Here is a 16,553-nt window from a genome sequence, read left to right on the forward strand (position 1 = left end):
CATCCGAAACACTTCAAAGCATATTCCACATTGATGTTAATGGTTCAAAGCTACATGGTAGACCACTTAAGACACGGAGGAGATCAGTTGATGATGACTAGTACATATGGAATAAGAAACAGAAAAAAATGAAGCGTTTAAGCTTAAAACAAAACAATGAAATATTAATAAGAGAAAAACAAGTTTTTTAATTAATTTTATTAAGCAAAGACATTCTTACAGATACAACACGAATTTTCAAACAACTCTTTTAACCTGAACAAAACAATGAAAGGAAACGATAAGTTTCTGTTGCCAGACTAGTTCACTGGGCAGCCAACAAATGGCTCTGTATGTAGTGTGTCAGCAGTTTGTTAGTTTACACTGCACCTGCTGGTGGTAGTCTTCCCTTTAATCTCAAGATGATATCCTATTATGTTTGAATTTAACCTGAGTTTTAGCTTCACATGCAAATTAAAGTGGTAGCCACAGTGTTAGACATGAACACCAGTTTATTTTTATCAAAGAAAAAATCAAACTGCTGTTTAAGTTTCTAGCAATTCCTGGAGACATGGTAGACATAATGGGATGTGTTGATGTAATATTAACTCAGTAAATCTCGGAGTATCTAAATTTTTTTTATTATAAAGTTGAAACTTTGTGCAATGATTAAAATGGTTTTAGAATACAGAAATTGAAAGAAAAGTTATTTATTTAGAAATCCAAATATTGATTCTCCTATAAATTGGACAACTGTGTACATGCGATATATTTTAGAAATCCAGAGGCTGTTCTTTCAAGATAAAATTTACACACTATGGTAAGGAGCAAAGCAGTTCACACAAAGAGTTACATTGCATTTTTGGCAAAAAGTTATTAGTGGCTTACTATTGCAAGAACAAATAGAATTTTAGCAAACTTCACAGGAATATTTAACAACACTTGGAAAGAAGTAGATGAATATAGATTAACTTTATTCTTTCTTCAGAGTAATTATATTAAGTAAGTAGTACTATTATATATTATTTTACAGATTTAAAAGATATTGTTTGGTGCCCTATTTATAGGACAGTGGAAATTAATGGGTTAAGAAGTCAAATAGTCTGGCAAAATGGTTAATCTGGCAAGATTCTGGAACCAAGGATGCCAGAAAATTAGTGTTGCATCCGTATATAAAATCAAAATGAAAAAGAAACCTTATTTAACACAAAACTTTTATTTGCTAAGAAACTAAAATTTTTGGTTAAACATTAACCCACATTGTTGAACAATATTTTTGATGGTACTTTTTTTTTTTTTTTCATTTTCGTTTATAAATGTCTACCAAGATGTTTGGAAATTATATTCAAATGCTTTGAAAAAAAGAAAAATGATCCTTGTTGTACACAGAAAAAGGTAGTATTCTTCAGGAAGATCACCAGCTGATTAAAATTGCATCAAATGAAGCAGATTTAAAAAAAATTTTTTTTTTTAAGAGGAATGGAGGTGAGATGAAGTTGGTTTTAGTGTTGTATTTTTTTGGTACATTTCAAATGAGCAAATAATTCAACTTCAATTGGAAAAAAAAAAGTCAGTTAAATCGTGTTAGCAACAAGTGTCATGAATTTCGCTGAAAAGAATCTATCTCTCTGTTGCAACAATAAAAAAAAATAAAAAAATAAAATGTCTCAATTTTTGCTGTTCATTTACAGTTTAATTGGTGCGATGTAAGGAGCAGGTTTTAACCTAAAAAATAGAAAGAAAAACTATTAGGACAAAAATAGTAAACCGAAATAATAAAAATACTGGTTAGATTTAGTAAATTTAAAAAAAAAAAAAAAAAAAGGGAGATAATTCTGACGAATTTAACAAAATTTAAGAAATTACTTTTTCATTAGACATACAGTAGAACCCGGTGATACGGCATAAAAAAATTAGTAACAAAATACAGTACAGTATATAATACAATAACATGTAATGAGGAGCAAATACTATAACCAGAGTCTGGAAAAACATTGCATTCCACACCATAACCGAAAAAAAAAAAAAAATGTATCCTAGGGCCACCGTATCCCAGGGTCCTACCATATTTAGTGTTTTAACTGTTACCTTTGTAACTTGAGACAAATCCGAACTTGGGGTCTCAACTTCATTTTTAATATTTTCAACAATCGGTGTTGGGGTCAAGAAAAAGGAGGTTTTCGTCTTCACCGTTTAAAAGATGCATAATCGATTTTGCAAAATAGAGGAATCTGTCATGTTAATAGTTGCAAAATAGTCATAATACTTTTGCAAGTTTTTTTTTTTTACTTTCACATTAGTCATAGTTTATCCCAAAATAAAAAAATGAACAAAATCAACATTTTTTTTTAAGGACTAACTATCCAAAAATTTGCACTTGTAATATAAGCAATTCTGACTTTCCAGAGAAAACTGCATCAAATTTCAATGCTTCTACACAATACAAACTGAATTAAATTGACTTTGCAGACTAAAATTAAAACTTAGTTTAGTATTAGAGTAAAATATTTTTAAATTTCAGTTTGTATTACGTAACTTTTTTTTTTTTTTTACTTTCATTCATATTGCCTCTGAATCGTAATGGCTACAATGGATTAATAGCCAGATTGATAGGAAATTTCACAGGCTTGCAGCTTGAAGAAAGAAACTATGACAAATGGGGGCGTCCATAATGAATATACAAGAGAGTCGGATTGGTCAGATGTATTTATATTGAGGAGGGCACCAGAGTAGCAAGTTCCTCCAAGAATATTTCACTGAAGTACTTGTAAAATAAGCACAGGGATGCAACAATGTGATGATGGGACAGGGGTTGGAGCTTAGTGGATAGTGTGGGATTTTTGGACCCTTTCAAGAGGGGGAGAGAGTAGTGGATGATACACCAACTCATATTCCATGCAGGCAGATCGTAGATTTGTAGCAATAGAGGATACTGGCAGGTGTGAAAAGCTTTCCAGCATGATTGAAAGAACCAACTTGGCAGAGTCTTTTATGTATTTGTTGCATTTCATGTTACCTGTGACTATTAGGTCAAACAGTTTGAACATTGGACTTTCGGACAGGATATTATTAACCATGGCAGTCAGATTTTTTATAGGAGCTTTGTCTCCATAACATTAAATGTTACCATCCATTAATGTCCCCATTCCATGATGGACCGGACATCGTTTTCTAAGGATTTAAGCGAAGTTCATTATAGTCACCTTTACTTAGCCAAACACCAGCATTTATTTTTATTGTGGTTAATTTTTTTTTTTTTTTTTTCGAGTTGTCACTAATTTCAGATTTAAAAAAAAAGACCTTCACCATCTAAAAAATTTAAAAATTACTCCTTCTTACATGATTTATATAAAATAGAAAAAAAATAAAATGAAAGCAAAAATACCACCGTACCAATTTTTCCACTCCAAAATTGAGAAACCAATCAGCTACACACCTCGATTTAGAAAATGGTAGAAAATGAGTGCTCATTTTACATTAAATTTATAAAAGGAAGTGAATCCCTCCTTAAAATCATAAATATTATCCTCCCTAGATATTTTTTCAGGCTGTTTACATGTAATCGAAAAAAAAAAAAAAAAAAAAAAAAAAAAAAAAGTAGAATGTAAATTTTTAAGGGGGTAAACAATAATTTTATAATAATTTTATTAGAAAAACATCTGCATCATTTGAAAGAAATAAGTATACGGTGCTTCTACAGAACATGACGCATGTTGAGCTGACTGTATCTAATTACGATTTACACAACAGATCAGAAATGAACAAAGTTTACAACTTGAAAGTCGTGAAAAAAAATTGTATAAAGTAAGTCTAGAAGGATTTCTCCTTCACTGACCAGGGAAAAGAAAAAGTTAAGTACTACACGATAATGTTAATTCTATTATTTTTAAAGGTAAACAGTGTTTACTAATGTATTTGAAAATTACAAATGGCACCAGACTCTGTTGAATACGATAAGTTTGGGAAAATGAGTTAAAAATAAAAAAACTATATGGAAAACTGTTAAAAACCTACCGAGTATATGTCAGCCTATGCCATGGTAACATATATTGAGTGAGTTTCTAACAGTATTTTGTATAGTTTTTATTTTTAACTCATTTTTCCAAACTTATCGTGTTCAACAGAAAGTCTGGCGCCATTTTTAATTTTTCAATACATCGGTAAACACTATGTTTTTCGAGCTGAATGAACGTTACATTAAATAAAAACACTAGAAACATATCCAGTTTGGTAGAAAAGTAACTTATCTTGCCTTTGATAACATTTGTTATATGTTTGTTTTTTGACAACTTTTTCGAATCTATGTGTATAGTAATACAAACCCCATTGTTTTTGTTGACTTGGGAGTCATTTGAATGGCAGTGGGAAGAAAGAAATACAGATTTTTTAGGAACGTCGAAACAGAATAAGAAAAAGGATTGCCATTTTTACGTGCGTCGAGAACATTGCAAGCTGAAGAAAACCTTTTTTTGCACAAACATTTAACGATATTTGTTCAAAGGCAAACTTTAACACTTCAAGCTATTCTGGCCGTTGGCAAAGATACGATTAAACAGCGACATAGTGAAGCCATTTACTGGCGAAGGAGACGTAGTGGCATGGCTGAAGAAGTTTGGTAGCAAGACTTCAAAAGAGTGATGATATGGCAAGCATACTGCCATTGTATCCGGAAGGGATGCATTAGCCCTCTACTTGGAGATGAGTGAAAGTGACCAACTGGACATTGAGAAGATAGAGATTTGATTAAAGGAGGCATTCACGGATGATGTGTTCACAAGTTATAGGAAGTTAACCATGGTAAATATGTTAGCTAGCAAGTGGATGTTTACATGAAGAATAATATCAGATGGTTGGTTGGACTGACTGGTTTTAAGAGAATCGGACTAGAAAGACTTGCCAAACCGGTTTTTGTCACAGGGTTCTCTGATGCCCTTTCCATCGAACTCCAGCAGGCACCAAAAATTGAAACCCTAACCATAGGAGACCTAATAGCAAGAGCAAGGGTGTTGACATCAACTGGGAACCAAAGCCATCTTGTAGTTGCAGTTGTGAATCCATCGAATGGTAAATCTGCTATTCCTACCAGGAGTAACCATGGCACAGGAGAAAACTGCTACAAATTTAGCTGTATGGGTCACAGTGAGATTGCCATAAACATGGAACCCATTGCTACCAATGCGGTGAGGTTGGACACCGAGTCCAGGACTGTTCGGGAAACAAACAAGGGGATGAGACATCAGCAGCAACCTACTCCCCGACCAACATGTAAATGCGGCGCTCCCCGAGATTGTCATCTATGTTGATGGAATGCAGTTTCGGCATTAACTGACGCAGGATGCTTGCATACTATAAAAGATGTGAATCAGTGTTAATACTGGAAAACAGCAAAAGTAGACATCCTGACTATCAGAGGCTCGTCTCGCACGTACTGTGGAAGACGAGTAGTCACTATTTCAACAAACGACAGTGACTATGTGAGGATCAATGCTCTCGTATTGCATAGTAAACCACTGGGATTTGGTCTGTTGTTAGGGACAATCCAGATCAACCTTGGGAAAATCTTCATGTGTGCGGCTATCTCCATCAGTGAATTGAACTTTACTGCTACATTTGACCATCGGAAATGAGCATGCATTGACTATTTCCGGCAGATAACTGCGCACCTGAAGGAATGCATAATGAAGCGTCAGATTATAGAGTTGCTGCAGAACTCCGACCAGATAATAATCAAGAACTCTGGGGATCGATGCACAAGGGTTAGCTTGTGCCATACCTGGAAGAAAGACTCGGACCTCTCAAAGTTGTCATTTTAAAGGAAAATGTTAAGGTGGAAACCAAGTAAAAAGTTACCAAAAAAATGTCTTTTTTTTTAAGGAAAGAAAATCAATAAATTAAAAAATCAATAAATTAAAAAATCAATAAATTAAAAAATAGGGTAAAAGTTCAAAATTGCTTCTAAAAACTTCGGGTTTGGATTACTATTCGCACAGATTCAAAAAAGTTGTCATATAATAAATGTTATCAAAGGCAAGATAAGTTACTTTTCTACCTAACAGAATTATTATTTAGTGTTTTTATTTAATGTAAAATGTTTATTCAGCTCGAAAAACAGTGTTTACCGATGTATTTGAAAATTACAAATGGCCCCAGACTATTAATTTATTTATTGCGGACTATTGTTCTCATCTTTATTAGTTGTTGTTTCACGACGTTTCGGCCAACTATTCCTCTGGCCTTCGTCAGGTCGTAACCGCGACGGATAGGAACTTCGAATCTCCTAACTGAATTCTCAGCAATCAATGCCATCCGTATCGCATTCTCAGCATTCACTGCCATCCGTATGGCAGTGATTGTTGAGAATGCAGTTAGGCGATTCAAAGATCCTATCCGTCGCGGTTACGACCTGACGAAGGCCAGAGGAATAGTTGGCCGTAATGTTGTGAAACAATTAAGAAAAAAGATAATAGTCCGCAACAAATAAATTAATATAAATAATACTCATCTCAATAATGAATTCCAATTAAAACAAGGCCGATAGCCATTAGTCGCGTGCTCTTGTGTAATGAATGAATGCGCGAATGTAGGATTGACATGAAATTCTTAAAGATAAACTAAAATGACCGAAAAATGGGCTGAAATGACTTAAATAAATAAAAAGTAAATGACTTAGAATGACTTTAATGAACTTAAGGATGAATTGAATGACCTTAAGAATGACTTGAATGTTTAAAAAATAACTGGAATCCTTCAAAAACAACTTGAATGATCTGGAGAATGATTTGAATAGCTTTGAGACTGATTGGTTGTAAAGTAGGTGATCATTTTACATAAAATTAATACAGAAAAGTGATCCCCCACTTTATATCACAAAATTACAAACTGAGAAATTTGAATCGGTTGACTTGCCGAGGGTAGGTTGGTGGGGAAGAAAGGAGTGCTGGTAGCTGTGACCAACACAGCCGGTGGTCCGTTAATCAAAGAACCTGAGTGCCTATTCCTTACAAGTTAAATAGACATTCCAGTCACGCATGAATCTCGTCGACTGAGAGTTGGAGTAGATAAAAAGGGTGGCCGCTCTGCTGCTGCTGCTGTTGTTGTAGTAGTTGTTGCTGTCTTTTAGACAAATTACACTTCGACCATCGTTACCCATTTGTTACTTTTACAAGGAAAGACTGCTTGTAAGCAACGTCGATATTTCGTTGCAAGACTTAAACCGTCTTTTCTCCCCCCCCCTACTCGTCGGTAAGCTAATTCCGACAGTACAGCAATGCCTAATATCTCAAAGTGTAGTATCTGTTCTTACTACATGCTGTACTACAGCATGTAGTAAGAACAGATACTACACTTTGAGATATTAAATCCTTTATTCATGTTAAAAGTACAGTGAAAATCAACAATGAACAAAACTTGGATCTTGGCCAAGAAAAGCTTAAAAGGTAAGAACAGCATCTATTAACAACAGACCTTTGATCTTAACCAAAAAGGCCAAGCACAAAAGTGTTACAGACAGACAAACCGACCGATGGAGTTACTTATAGAGTCGCTTACACGCGACTAATAATATATGCCCCATGCCCTAGACTCTGTTGAATACGGTAAGTTTGGGAAAATGAGTTAAAAATAAAAAACTATACAAAATACTGTTAAATATAGAATATTACACTGCTCATGCGTAAAGACTTGTAGATACAACCCCCCCTCCACGCTACGAATTTCTGTATAACAACATACAAGATGGCCGCCGCGTTACATTACTACATGATGCGGAAAAGTACGTTTTCGGTATTGTGTGGGCCGGTCCCAAATTTAAATGCGATATTCGGGTGCTTCTACACTATCAGAAAGAAATTTTGTAATCGATAAATGGAGTTTTCAGATAAAAAAAACAATGGTTGCTACTGATTCTTTTTGCAAATTCGGTACTTGTACAGTTTAATCAAGACGTTAAAAAATTAAAATATCGAAAAAAAAGTTCAAATTGTACATATCCGTTATGGAGTGAAGTTCTCCGAAAAAAAAAAAAAAAAAAAAAATTCACTTAATTTCATCAAGTATTTTTTTTTTTTTTTTTTTTTTTTACAGCGCAAAAACAATTTGTTATGATACAGAGAAAAAGGTTCGATTTTTAGGAAGAAAAGCTAGTATTAAAGATGGGGAGGGAGTGTCGGCGCTTTAACTGGAGTTATCTCCCGTGGCGTTTATAAAATTCAAACAAAAATTTAAACAAAATCCAAGATGACGGCCTTCAACGCGCTCTCCTAAAAATGTTTTTCCGCTGTAAAAAAGAAAAAGACAAAACTACTCGATCAAATTAAGTGAATTTTTTTTTCAGAGATCTTCAGTTCAAAACGGATACGTACAATATCACCTTTTTTCGATATTTTCATTTTTTTAATGTCTTAATTAAACAGTATAAGTACCCCCCTCCAAAAAAAAACCCAACTTTAATCGTGTTAGCAGGTGAAAAATTGCGACCATCTTATTTTTATAAAATAAACTCAAACGAAAAATTATCTCCCTTTTAAACTCTCCTGTGTCGTATATAAGCAAATACGAGCGTTTTCTTCAAATTCTATTTTCTTTAATAAATAATTTTCTATCTTATCGATTTTCTAATTTTTAGATATAATCTTAAAAATACGAGGAATACGTAGATACCATTGTTTCCATGTGAAATTCAGTATTACGATTTCCGAAATTTCGTTCTCACCACAGCCTAGAAAACAACTTTTGAAAGGTAGGTTTTGTTTGTGCTGGTCTACCAAGCCACAATGACTGGTGCACAATAGTTGGAATAAAGATCCCTCACTCTCCGTGGCGGACATGTACGAGAGTGCCCACTCCCTAAAAACGCGTGTTTTTCAATTTAAACACTAAAAAAAAAAAAAAAAAAAAAAAAAACTGGTTTGTATTATTATACACAGATTCGAAATTGTGTTTTTATTGAATGTAATATGTTTATTCAGCTCGAAAAACATGCAGTGTTTACCGATGTATTGGAAAATTCAAAATGGCGCCCGCCCGACTCTCTTTAACACGGTAAGTTTGGGAAAAGGTGTTATAAATAATAAACTAGACAAAATACTATTATAAAAACACCGAATATATGTCAACTTATGTCACCGTAAAAATATTGAGCGAATTTCTAGCAGTATTTTATCTAATTTATTATTTATATCACCTTTTCCCGAACTTACCGTGTTAAAGAGAGAGTTGGGCGCCATTTTGAATTTTCCATGCAATACATACATACATCGGTAAACACTGTATGCTTTTCGAGCTGAATAAACATGTTACATTGAATAAAAACACGAAAAATATATCCAGTTTGGTAGAAAAGTAACTTATCTTGCCTTTGATAACATTTATTTGTTATATATTTGTTTTTTGTTGATAACTTTTTCGAATCTATGTGTACAGTAATACAAACCCGACAACTTTTTCGAATCTGTGTATAGTAATACCAACCGGAAAATTAAAAAAAAAAAAAAAATGTTAAACACGCATTTTTTTAGGGGGGGGGCATTCTCGTACAGGAGGACCGCTGAATGGAGTTCTAAGCAGTAATAACGTTATTTCAACGCGTTCTGCATAAGTACTGAATAATAATAATAATAATAATTATTATTATTATTATTTAGAAACCCATGCTTAACAAGAAGAGGGCGAGTGGGGGGGGGGGGGGCTGTGTCGACTATTCTGTACCTTCACACTTTTACGGATCAGATAGGCTCAATTTCACCGAAAAAATATTTTGTTCTCTTACCTGGATTTTCGTAGTCGTAAAAAAATAATCATTACGTTAAATTAATTACATCAAAGAAAATATCTGCAAAAATAAGTCTTACTTTTAACTTCCGAATAAATTATGCAGTGTCTTTGGTTCTAAAAATGACATCATTGAAGGGAAGTAAAATCCGAAGAATCGCTGAATTGCTTCATTTTCCGGGATGTTTCTCCAGCGACGACCAAATTGGAATTTGCCAGCACGTGGGATTCTTGCGAGATAGCCGCATTGTAGCCTTCTCGATTTACAAACTGGATGAAGCCGAAACCCCGACTAAGGCCTGTCTGGCGATTGTACAAGACATTGGAGCTCTTGATGGGCCCGAATTTCATAAAATATTCTTTCAGTTCTTTCTTTCCGATCGTCCATGGTAAATTACCAACAAAAAGTCGAAGATGTTTGACACTCATTTTAAATCAAACTTTTTCAAGACTCGTTCGCAGTTAACCTATTCTTCAAGGTCGTAGTAAATGAAAACAGCTACAGTGATATTCAGAGTTATTTCCCTTGGAAACTAGTGAAAAGCAGCAGCAGTTTGGCATCAATAAAAATTTCGGTAATCGTCGTCAATGGCTGAAGGGAGATAACTCTATTTTACTATCATTCGTTCAGTTTTTCATACGTGAATTTGGGGTGAGGTTGACAAGAAAGTTCTTGCGGTTTTAAACTTTTAAATTCAGATGAACATGTCTTGGCTAAAACAAAAATTTATTGATCGAAATAATCATCAGAATAAACACACTTTTGCTAACGGAAAACAAGTGTATTTATGCCAGTAACATAGAGTCATCTTGCGTTCTGGTGGCGATGAAGTCGCTGAAGGCGTTTTTGATATTGCTTAGGGTTTTTAAGTATTTCTCATGCAGAAAGTAGTTGAGACGCTTCAAAAAGTGGTAATTGGTAGGTGAGTGGTCTGGATAGTAAGGTGGATGAGACAGGATTTCTTTTCAACTTCTACATCATTTTTTCTTACAATTAATCAGAAATTACTTTTCCAATGCATTCATCGTTAACGCAAATATAAGCTGACGTGATATTGTCAACAAACGAATTTGCGTTTTTTTAAATAAAAAAAAAAAGTATTCAAAAAGAAAAAGTAATTTAAAATTCCTCGAAGTTGCGTTTTGGTCGGGCATTGTCGTGGAAAAAAAATGGACCTTTTCTGCTGCCTAATGCTGCGGGTTGTTATCGAAGTTTCTGATGCATTTCATCCATTTGTTGATAATACTTATCCCCATCATGGTTTCGCTTGCATTCAAAAAACTAATGGATGAGAATGGTCGCAGACCACGAAACAGTCAGCATGACCTTCTTTTGGTGTAACATTGGCTTCGGAAAGTGTCATGAAGGTTTGTCGACGTCTAACCACTGATTAGAGCATGTGGGAACATGATGAGAATTGGCAGCCAATCTGATGTTAACGCATCCACCATGAGAGACAAAATAAAAAATCGTCGTTTGCACATGGCTCCACGCATCGCTTCTGCTTGGGAAGAAAAAATAAGATAACCACAAAAGAATTATCAACCAATGGCAGAGCTCCGCGCCTAAAATAAAGGCCTAAAATATCACAGTTACTGGGAGCCGGTTTGCGACTATAAAATGAGGGGACCAAAAAGGAGAGAAGAGAGATTCGCCCTGCTGCGTCAGTGAACGCACAGACGGATTCTCCCACCCGACCTAAAAAGATGAAGAAGAAAAAGAAATAAGGCACCAGTGAACTGAAGCCGACTACGCTCTCATGTTATGGGCCAAAACGCCTTCAATTCTAACCAATGCCTAATTCACACAAACCAAAGAAAAAAAGGAAAAAAAAAGAAAAAGGAGAAAAACATAGGAGGCGAAGACGCCGTGCTGCTAGCTGTTGAGGAAAGAAGTCGCCGCTCTCAAGTTAAAAGCCAGGACACATATCACCGACAGTAGCACGACCGGCCACCCACTTACCACCCCCATCGTCCGAAAAGATTAGTACGCTTACGAACATTCATTCTTTGTTAAATTATACAAGCCTACAAAAGTTCTTTCCTTATCAATGCATACACACCTACAAACATCCTACGAACACTTTACCTCTTCTAATTAAAACAAACTGTCATTAATAAATAAAACCGGTTCTCAACCTTCAATATTCGTCTGTCCTTAATTGCATGGAGTCAGATTCTACATACTTCAAACGTTGTCAATTAAATGTATTCTTTGTTGTGACCTCTATGGCCCCATTTCCTTCACTCCTTCTCCATCTATAAACTAACCAAAAAAAACCTCCGGCCCATAAGCATCATCGGTTGTCGTAAAGAACCCACTTTTTAAGTCACAACCCAGTCAAGAAACGGATCATTCTTGTTGTGTAAAAGAAGGGAACAGCGTTTCTTTTGGTTGTCATTCAATTCGTGAGACACTAATTTATCACGGTTTTTGTCTTTCCAATCTCTCTCAAGTGATTGGAAATTATTGTTTTTTTTTTTTTTTTTTTTTTTATTACATTTTCACCCCAAACAAGGCAAATTGCCACTTTGGTGTAGGGGGCTACTATCAGGGGCAACAACTACTGGGGTACTATGTAGGGATTTGGGCAGCAAGGTGTCGGTTCACGTTACACTTGAACTTCTGCACGTCAGTACTGTTGGGGAAGCAGGGACCTGGAATGGAATTCCAGAGTCTTGCCGTTCTGGGGAAGAAACTATTGGAGTAAAAAGATCTTTTACATCTAGGGACCTCTACAGTGTGGGGGTGGGATCTAGTAGCCTGTCGGGTTTGTCGAGGGTGCTCGCGTCGTGGGGGCACAAGTGATTGCAGTTCATCAGAGCATTCACCACTAAAATACTTGTAGAACAGGCAGAGGGATGCAACATTTCGTCGATGGGACAGAGGCTGAAGCTTAGATGCCAGTTCAGGGCCTATCAGATTTGCGACTCTCTTTTGAACCTTGTCAAGGAGCGAGAGACTAGTAGCAGATGCACCAGCCCAGATGTGGCAGCAATACTCCATACATGGGCGAATGGTGGCCTTATAGAGGTACAGGATACTTTCGGGTGTTAGTAGTTTTCTAGCACGGTAGAGAGAGCCCACCTTTCTTGCAGCGGCCCTGGCAATGCCTTCAATGTAATTGTTCCAACTCATGTTTCCTGTGAACGTTAGGCCAAGGAGTTTGAAAGATGGACTCTCAGATAAAGAGTCGTTGGCCATTGCTATTGGTGGTAGAGAGGGTTTCTTGTAATTATTGAATGAAACTAGTTTAGTCTTGGCAGCATTGAACGCGACCAACCACTTTTGTCCCCATTCCACTACAGATTGGAGGTCTTCCTCTAGTGTTTCTGCCATTTCTTTAGAAATGTGTTCATTCGTCTTCCTGTCGTGTCTGCCATAGAGTGTAGTGTCATCAGCATATATACCCATCTCAGAGGCAATGTTGTCGGGGAGGTCATTTATGAATATCAGGAACAATAGAGGTCCAAGGATAGAACCCTGGGGCACTCCCGCATTTATATCATATTGTTTAGATGTGCGACCGTCGAGGACTACCTGGATTTTTCTCTTATCTAAGAAGGAATTAATTATGTTAAGTATTCTACCAGTGATACCGTATGATCTGATTTTACTGAGGAGACCCTCATGCCATACCCTGTCAAAAGCCTTAGATATATCTAGAGCTACCGCTCTGCCTTCCCCCGCTTTGTCCAGTGATTGGTATATACGTTCAGAGATCACGGTGAGGATGTCTGCTGTGGAACGGGCTTGTCTAAATCCATATTGTTTGTCAGTCAGTAGTTTAGCATCTGTAAGATGATGGATTAGAGCGTGGTTAATTATGGTCTCAAATATTTTGGCAAAAAGTGGAAGGAGGCTAATGGGGCGATAATTTGATGGGTCTGTCCTTTCACCAGAATTCTTGAATACTGGTACAACAGAAGCAGTTTTCCAACAGCCCGGAAAGCAAGCTTCATTAAGACATTTGTTGTAGAGTTTGGAGAGAACTGGAGCTACTTCGGCTGAGCACTTTTTTAATAGCACAGCTGGGATAAGATCGGGTCCACATGCTTTTGAGGTGTCAAGGTTTTTTATGATAGCATGCACCTGAGCAGGGGTGGTTTTCAGATCGTCTAGTGTGGCGTCTGTCCGCATAGGAAAGTCAGGTAGGGGGTGGTTGGAAGGGTCCAGTGTGGAGTTTGAGGCAAACCGACTGGCAAGCATGTTAGCCTTGTCGGTTGCTGAGGAGACAACCTCGTGATTGTTGGTTAGTGGGGGAATTGTCGATTGCCCATTATTTACTACACTGTTGTAGATTTTCCAGAAGTCTCGAGTTCCTAGTATATTCCTTGTATATGTTATGTCTAATTCAGAATCAAGTTCTCGAACAGTTGGGTTCGACTAAGGCTCTTACTTGATCATTATCAAAATCCAATGGTCGACATCATCTTCAAGACTCTCGTCACTGCCACAAAATTTCTTAAATCAACACCATTGTGCTGTGCATTCAGTAGTGGTTGATTTCACAAGCTGTTTGTTTCAGCCTAGTTTGAATTGAAATAAGAAAATTGTGCTTTTTCCATCTTGTATTCAACTTTCTGAAAAGAATACCTAATTGATTTAAAACGATTGTAACTTAGCAATTAGATAGAGCGAAAAACGCTATTTAAAATGATGTATAAAAGTAAAAATATTATAACAAAAACTTGTTTGAAAAAATACATCGTTTGAAATCAAAATTAAAAATTCCGCAAGAACTTTCTTCTCAACCTAATAGATAAAACATGGGAAATGTGACCATATTGTAATTTTTATTAAACAAAACATTCGAGTAATTACAAAAAAAAAAAAAAAAATTACATTAAAAAAATACTCTAGAAAAGTCACTTCTGATTACTTGTAAGAAAAAATTGATCTGTTTTTCGACTACTTTATTTAATGCAACAAAGTTTTATATAGCATGTTAGAATTATTTGTACTCAAACTTTGTAAGGTAATTTGCATAAAGCCACTTATGCAAATTACCCACTATTATATGGAGTTGCTTGCAACAATAAAAAAGAAAGAAAAAAAAAAAAGATTAACAGCGAGCACTTCTCAGAAATTACTCTCTTTTTCTGCAACAAACAGAAACTCCTCCAGAACAACTGTTTTGGAAACTTTAACCTTTACTTTTAAATATACGTTATTTTAAATACAAGAATTTTATTGTGTTATTCTTTCTCAAAATTAACCAAGTTGTTCGGATAACAAGGAACCAAGAAAAGAGAGGTGCGTTAGAAATAAAAAAAAATTCTAACAAGCAGTAATAAGAAATAAGATAAAATGCAAGGAAAACGAGAAATTTTAAATTACTTTTTCTTTTTGAATATTTTTTTTAATTTAAAAAACGCAAATTCGTTTGTTGACAATATCATGTTAGCTGATACTTGCGTTGACGATGAATGCCCTGGAAAAGTCACTTCTGATTAATTGTAAGAAAAAATGTGTTTTTCAACTACTTTATTTAATGTAACAAAGTTTTAATATTATAAAACAAATGCTCTAGGTGTATCAGAATTAGTGTTGTCTTTTTCTTGGTTTCTGATTTGTTTTAGTCGCGCCAGGATTTTTTTTTCTTGACAAAAAATGTTATGATTTCATTGCTAACCATTTTTCCGATACTTAATAAATCTGGCATTCCTATTAAAATATTTGTACTTGTTTTTTTTTTTTGTTTTTTGTTTTTTCAGTAACTTTTGTTGTGAAAGAAAAATAAATTATTATTATAATTCACCTAAGAAAAAAAATGTGATGCTCCATGTTTAAGCGATTTACATGTAAACAGCCTGAAAAATAGTGGTAAAATATAAATAAAATGAACAACAAGAATCAGTTTTCCATATAAATTTAACATAAAATGATCACATCTTTTTGACAATACAGCGTTTTAAGGACATGTAACCAATTTTGTTCATTTTAGCTTGATATTAATTTTTATGATCAACCTTTAGTAGAAAATATGCCATAAGTCATAAAAAATACATCTTCTTCCTACTACTAACCATAAGTCTGGGTGGTAATACGAAAAATAAAGTGATTAATTATGATTATAGGACTTTACCATTTGGACTTGGGGTTAGTGATTAAAAATTTAGTTAACTGCCCTATTTTATGTAAAATTTATATATGCAACTAACTCCCACTTTAAATTCTAAAAGGAATTGCTTTGTTTTGTTTTTTCAGTGTAATCGCTTAATAATGTAGAATCTCATTTTTTTAGGAGGAAACTTAATTTTAAATGTAGATATATTTTCTTTTTAAATTTGACAAACTTTTAAATGTTTACCCTTAATGTATTTTATCCGAGATTTTGATAAATTCACTGCAAGATTTTCATCTATATTAGGACCAATGTGGTCATCCGGCAACGAGAAGGCCAGAGTGGGACAAAGAAATAAAATAAAACTTGTTTAGCAGTTTAGATTGTTTAATATTATACTGTGAACTCTCTGAGACGCGTCATATAAACATTTAGCAAGTAGCTGCAAACATAAATGTGATTAAGGAATAAGCAAGTGAACTCTGGAATGTTTATAATAAAAAAATTATTAAATTAAACTCAAGAGTTAATGCCACATATGGGAATGAGATTCCTAACCTGTAATCTTTGGCCCTTAGTTTTATGTTGTAAATTAATAATCTTTTAGTACATGTTTATTTCATGTTTTTAGTATCAAGAAGTATTTTTCAAAGAATCGTTTTTTGGAATAGGAAATGACTAAAATTTTTCCGATTCTGATACGATTAATCATCTTACCACAAATACGCATTTCCTTCT

General features: G+C 34.9%; 1 long non-coding RNA gene across 1 annotated transcript; it reads right to left on the minus strand.

The window, feature by feature from the left end:
- Positions 1-1,179: 1,179 nt before the first annotated feature.
- LOC145277885 (uncharacterized) lies at positions 1,180-10,331 on the minus strand. Its single transcript, XR_013868239.1, has 2 exons — positions 9,828-10,331; positions 1,180-1,704 (listed from the first exon to the last, which is right to left on the minus strand). It is a non-coding gene; the product is annotated as an uncharacterized LOC145277885 (long non-coding RNA).
- Positions 10,332-16,553: the final 6,222 nt, after the last annotated feature.

The sequence above is a fragment of the Euprymna scolopes genome, chromosome 6, assembly GCF_053919585.1.
Source record: "Euprymna scolopes isolate OS-2025 chromosome 6, ASM5391958v1, whole genome shotgun sequence".
NCBI lineage: Eukaryota > Metazoa > Mollusca > Cephalopoda > Sepiida > Sepiolidae > Euprymna > Euprymna scolopes.